Raw genomic sequence first — 6,700 nt, forward strand, 5'->3', positions numbered from 1 at the left:
GTTGACGTCTTCATTCAGGATAAAGATTTTATGCTGGACTTCTTGAGATATCCTGTCCAAGTTCCTCTTGTTGATTACATCATTGGTGGCGACCACAATGCCATTGATCCTCTGTAATAACTGATTAGTTTTCTTAAAAATTTCATCATTCACCTTGTACTGCTGCTCTTTATTTTTATTACGGGAATTTTCGTTTCGGAGGACCTCATCCCAGTCCGTAGCATCAGGTGAACCAGCAATCCATTTCCAAGCTGACCCAATCAAGTTAATAGAACGTCTTAATCTAGCCGTCTGGTGACCTCTTAGTTCGTTTAAACGTGTGCGGATTCTGCCTAGCTGGAATAGTAGTACCTCTGTAGATGCTGTTGTTTCGTTTAAGGTATTTATTGCCCACTCGAGCCGATTTGTTGCCAGTTCGTATCGTTCCAAATTTACCACATGAATTAGCTTGAAGTGTCCATCGATGATCCATCCATACCCATCTCGTATGGTTACTAGGGGTGAGTCTATCTTGAATAGGTCATATGAATGCGCAATGGCGCAGATCCACGTGCTACGGATTAGATTAATACATTAGTCTACTAATGGTTTATTACCCATACCCCCGTTATAATAGTGACTCTATACAATTCAAAGTCTTAATTCTAATATTCGTCTTAGCCATATCCTTTTTACATTATTATATTTTTTATTCTACTCAAAGTCTTAATTCTAAATTTCGTCTTATTCATATCCTTTTTCTCTTAACTATTCTACTCATTTAACTAGTTATCTAACTTTATGTTTTTAATTAACCTAAGATCCTTATTCTAGTTTTGAGTTGCATGGGGTGAGTAGTGATAGAATTGAGAGATTTGCATGTTTTTTTGTTATTGTTTATTTTCTTTGGGAACCCAGAAGTGAAGTAGTTAGTTATGTTAATCGCTAATTAATTAGTGGTAAGCGATTAATACGAAAAATGAATTTTAGTTCTAGAAGAAAATTTCATGCAATCTTTTTTCCCATTTCTTTGTGAGAATTCACTTTCCCTTTTTTTATTTATTTTTTATTTGTTTTGCATTTGCATTTGCATCATATTTGCCCTTGCTTCTTTTTTCTTTTATTCTGCGTAAAATTTTTTATTTTTTGGCGCTTTTACGCGAGATGTATTCTTGTATACATTTGTTACTTTTGCGTACTTATTTAGCAGAATGTGTATTTATGGTTTTTTGCATCGGACTATAGGTATTATTTGTCTATGGAAGGCCCGCGTTGGTCCCTTTTAGTCATAAGCGTTTATAATTGCAATTGACCTACTCATTGCACGGGTGGCTTCACGCAAATAAGCAGAAGATTACCGTGGGGGAGTTGAACCACCTTGAATCTGCCATCTCACACCACTGAGCGAGGTGGAATTGAACCACTATGACTTCATCGACTACAAACGCATAAACGCTTGCATTCCGAACCGCCGGATTCTAGTAATCTTAAGCTTCTTATTAACCTTTTGTCTAATGTTATCTTACACATTTTTTATATCTGCTTTGTGGAATTTTTTCCCACTTTCAGTTACGGCGATTGTTTCTTTTTTAAATAGAGGCTTTGGTTTCCCCTTTATTTGTCTGTTTGCTATGAACAGAGTATCGCCACTATTATATTCTTTGGGTGGCGAGCGGTTTGAATTGATCCTTGCATTTCTAGCTTCTTGCTCATGTAGTAACAAAGCTTTGATATTCTCATGCGTTTGATCCCTAAAGTCCCTTAAGCCTTGGTAGTTTACCCTAGCTGTTCTGTTAAAGAATATATCTACCGGTTTCCTTTTTGTTATGGAATGGATGGTATTGTTGTACCTATCTACGACTATCGCTACCCTCTCTTTGGGAGTCATCCTAGGAAAGTCGTTAGATTACACAGATAAATTTCAATCAAGGTTGAATGTAACCTTTCTACCTGGCCATTGGCTTCACTCCGTTGTGTGGGCGTCTGGTAAATTTCAATCCCGAGAGATCTAATGTAATTGAGAACGAGTGGAGTTAGGAATCCCCTCTCATTGTCCATGACTAAGATTTTTGGCAGGGAACAATAATGTTAAACTTCAGTAAGTTTCCTTCGGATATAAATGGACGACTTATTTTTGATAGCGAATAATTTTGCGAATTTTGAAAACTTGTCTACACAGCTCAGAAACTTCTGTTTTTCAATCTCAAAAATATCCATGTGAATGATCTCGCATGGGTACCTGGGAATCGGTGTCGGCTGGAGGTGAGGCTTAGCCGGATGCCTGTCATATTTATTAAGCTTACACACTTCGCACTGCCTAACATAATCCCTAATTTGTTTTGACATACCTGGAAAGTAGTATTTTTCTAGAATCTGCTCTCTATTTTCCTTCGAATTCCTGTGGGCCCTGCGATGCCCTTCCTCGATTATATCGAAAATTCTATCAGGGATGGTCACGTCTTCCACTAGCCGCTGAGTTATCCTGATCCTATACCTGTGGAAATTATTAGCATACACGTTTTGCAATAATTGGAGAAATTCCTCAGGAATTTTTATGCCATTTATAACATTAGGATTAAGGCATTCTTTCAGAATTGGAATAGCGTTTGGACTGTCGATATTTGGTAAAGAAATAAAATATCTGCGGTAGCCATGATGCGGTTGCTCATGGCATCGAGATTCCTGACCTACTCTATTCCTAAAGACGTTTATGGGGGCCTCGACGTGTGGTATGAGATCGGAATTATCCTGTTAGCGGAGTGCATTGTTGCTACCTCATCACTATTTCCTATTTCGCTTCCTGACGGTTGAGCCACCACAGAATCCGTTAAGACGTTGAGTTCGGCCTTATGACGGGAAAGAGCATCCGCGACCACATTAGCCTTCCCTGGCTTATCAATTATTTCACAGTTATATTCTTCGATGCGTGCTTTCCACCTCTTTAGTTTTGCATTATAATTGCGACACCTTAAGGAAAATGTTAATGGTTGGTGATCAGTATATATTCTTATTTTTTTTGGCACCGTACAAATACGACCTCAAATTATCTAATGCCCACACTATGGCTAGCATCTCCTTTTCATTCGTGACATAGTTTTCCTCGGCCTTGTTCAGTGAGCGAGAAATATATGCAATTGGTTTGTCCATACCTATATCCCCCTGGGATAGAACTGCACCAATTGCGTAGTTCGACGCATCAGTGGTCAACTTAAAAGTCTTACCAAAATCAGGAACTTCCAGGACATCAGCGGAAGTTAGCATACGTTTTAGGTCATCGAAGGCTTGCAAAGCCGCACTGTCAAGTTGTATTGCTACCTTCCTCGATGCACTGGCTTTTATTTGTGCATTTTTCCCGCGCGTTAGATTTGTCAATGGCTTAGCTATTTTTGCGTAGTCACGAACGAACTTCCGATAGTAGGAGGCCAAAAAACTTTTCAGATCTTTCAAATTGCATGGTGGCAAAATTAAATTCATTGCCTCAACCTTTTTTGGGTCAGAACGAACTCCTTCGGGAGTGATGATGTACCCCAAAAACTCAACTTCAGTTTGCAGGAAACAGGTTTTTTCTAAATTCACTTTTAGATTGGATTCCAACAATCGAGAAAATACCATTTCGACATTCTTCAAATGATCGTCAGCATCCTTACCAAATACAATGATATCGTCGATGTACACATAGCAGCTTTTACCGATATATTGTTTCAGTACATCGTCGATCATACGCTGGAAGATGGCTGGCGCGATCTTGAGGCCAAAAGGCAATCTCAAAAATTCCTATTTACCGTTCATGGTCGAAAAAGCAGTCTTAGATATGTCGGATTCCTTCATAGGGATTTCGTGGAATNACGTTGAGTTCGGCCTTATGACGGGAAAGAGCATCCGCGACCACATTAGCCTTCCCTGGCTTATCAATTATTTCACAGTTATATTCTTCGATGCGTGCTTTCCACCTCTTTAGTTTTGCATTATAATTGCGACACCTTAAGGAAAATGTTAATGGTTGGTGATCAGTATATATTCTTATTTTTTTTGGCACCGTACAAATACGACCTCAAATTATCTAATGCCCACACTATGGCTAGCATCTCCTTTTCATTCGTGACATAGTTTTCCTCGGCCTTGTTCAGTGAGCGAGAAATATATGCAATTGGTTTGTCCATACCTATATCCCCCTGGGATAGAACTGCACCAATTGCGTAGTTCGACGCATCAGTGGTCAACTTAAAAGTCTTACCAAAATCAGGAACTTCCAGGACATCAGCGGAAGTTAGCATACGTTTTAGGTCATCGAAGGCTTGCAAAGCCGCACTGTCAAGTTGTATTGCTACCTTCCTCGATGCACTGGCTTTTATTTGTGCATTTTTCCCGCGCGTTAGATTTGTCAATGGCTTAGCTATTTTTGCGTAGTCACGAACGAACTTCCGATAGTAGGAGGCCAAAAAACTTTTCAGATCTTTCAAATTGCATGGTGGCAAAATTAAATTCATTGCCTCAACCTTTTTTGGGTCAGAACGAACTCCTTCGGGAGTGATGATGTACCCCAAAAACTCAACTTCAGTTTGCAGGAAACAGGTTTTTTCTAAATTCACTTTTAGATTGGATTCCAACAATCGAGAAAATACCATTTCGACATTCTTCAAATGATCGTCAGCATCCTTACCAAATACAATGATATCGTCGATGTACACATAGCAGCTTTTACCGATATATTGTTTCAGTACATCGTCGATCATACGCTGGAAGATGGCTGGCGCGATCTTGAGGCCAAAAGGCAATCTCAAAAATTCCTATTTACCGTTCATGGTCGAAAAAGCAGTCTTAGATATGTCGGATTCCTTCATAGGGATTTCGTGGAATCCAGAAGTTAAGTCAATGGTCGTGAAGTAACGGGAGTTGCCAAGGCTACAATAAGTAGCGTTTATGTCAGGGATAGGATAGGTGTCGGGAATCGATACAGCGTTAAGCCTTTTGTAGTCAATTACCATACGGTACTGTTTCTCCCCATTTGGTTTAGGTTTCTTAGGAACCACCCAAATGGGAGAGTTGTATGGACTCTTTGATGGTCAGATAACTCCCTCTTGCAGAAATTCGTTCACCTGCCGGTCGACCACTTCTCTCATGCAAGAAGGATAAGGATAGCTTTTGCTATAAACTGGTTCAGAAGTTGACGTTTTAGTTTCTGCGCGTACGCAAGTGTCTACTAATTCCTTCCCATTAATAGGTAGGAAAAGGCTGTTAAATTTAGCTACTAGTTCGTTCACTTTTTCCTCCGTTTCAACAGCGATGTCCTTAGACAAGCTATAATTCACTTGGGTGTATACGCGAGCCTTCAGCGGGATTTTAAATTTGTTAACCTTTAGAATATTAGATTTTCTGCCCACTATCGCACCGATATCCCTAAGTGTATCGTCCCCTATAATTCCGTCAAATGAGGTTAATCCTGGGAGCGCAAAGAAGGTTATGTCAGAGTCAACGTTTATATCCTTAAACCAATTCAAACTTATTTTAAATATTTTTTATTGAGCTTTGTACCACGATTGTATATCAGGAAAAATTGAAAAAGCAACAAAGTCTAAGCGGTAGAAGTTATAGCACTAATTCGGAGATCACCACATCTCCTCATCAGACTTCTTTTTTCTAGACTTCAGCAGGGATCGAACCTGCGTAATCAATGTTCAAAGTCAGAAGCATTAACCACTGAGCTATATACATTCCGTAAACTCTTGTTGCTAATTTATTTTCCTTATTCAACCAACTACTATCAAGTGCAGCTGATTTGCCGCTATTTAAACTCGACAGCGTGGTTGTTGTTGTCAATTCTATACATCCATTTGCTTATTTGCTTTTTTGTATAGTTTCAGGCAGGCTCTTCCTAAACTATGTATTTGTCAATGTTATTGTGGCTTGTTAACATTTTATTTTTAATATTTTTATTGAGCTTTGTACCACGATTGTTTATTAGGAAAAATTGAAAAAGCAACAAAGTCTAAGCGGTAGAAGTTATAGCACTATTTCGGAGATCACCACATCTCCTCATCAGACTTCTTTTTTCTAGACTTCAGCAGGGATCGAACCTGCGAATTCGATGTTCAAAGTCAGAAGCGTTAACCACTGAGCTATGTACATCCCGTAAACTCTTGTTGCTAATTCATTTTCCTTATTCAACCAACTACTATCAAGTGCAGCTGATTTGCCGCTATTTAAACTCGACAGCGTGGTTGTTGTTGTCAATTCTATACATCCATTTGCTTATTTGCTTTTTTGTATAGTTTCAGGCAGGCTCTTCCTAAACTATGTATTTGTCAATGTTATTGTGGCTTGTTAACATTTTATTTTTAATATTTTTATTGAGCTTTGTACCACGATTGTTTATTAGGAAAAATTGAAAAAGCAACAAAGTCTAAGCGGTAGAAGTTATAGCACTATTTCGGAGATCACCACATCTCCTCATCAGACTTCTTTTTTCTAGACTTCAGCAGGGATCGAACCTGCGAATTCGATGTTCAAAGTCAGAAGCGTTAACCACTGAGCTATGTACATCCCGTAAACTCTTGTTGCTAATTCATTTTCCTTATTCAACTTCAACCAACTACTATCAAGTGCAGCTGATTTGCTGCTATTTAAACTCGTGGTTGTTGTTGTCAATTCTATACATCCATTTCCATTTCCATAATAGCAATAATAATTACATAGGCTCTTCCTAAACTATGTATTTGTCAAT

The sequence above is a fragment of the Rhagoletis zephyria genome, unplaced genomic scaffold (genome assembly GCF_001687245.7).
Source record: "Rhagoletis zephyria isolate East Lansing unplaced genomic scaffold, Rhagoletis_zephyria_1.1 Rzeph_scaffold_01478, whole genome shotgun sequence".
Taxonomy (NCBI): domain Eukaryota; kingdom Metazoa; phylum Arthropoda; class Insecta; order Diptera; family Tephritidae; genus Rhagoletis; species Rhagoletis zephyria.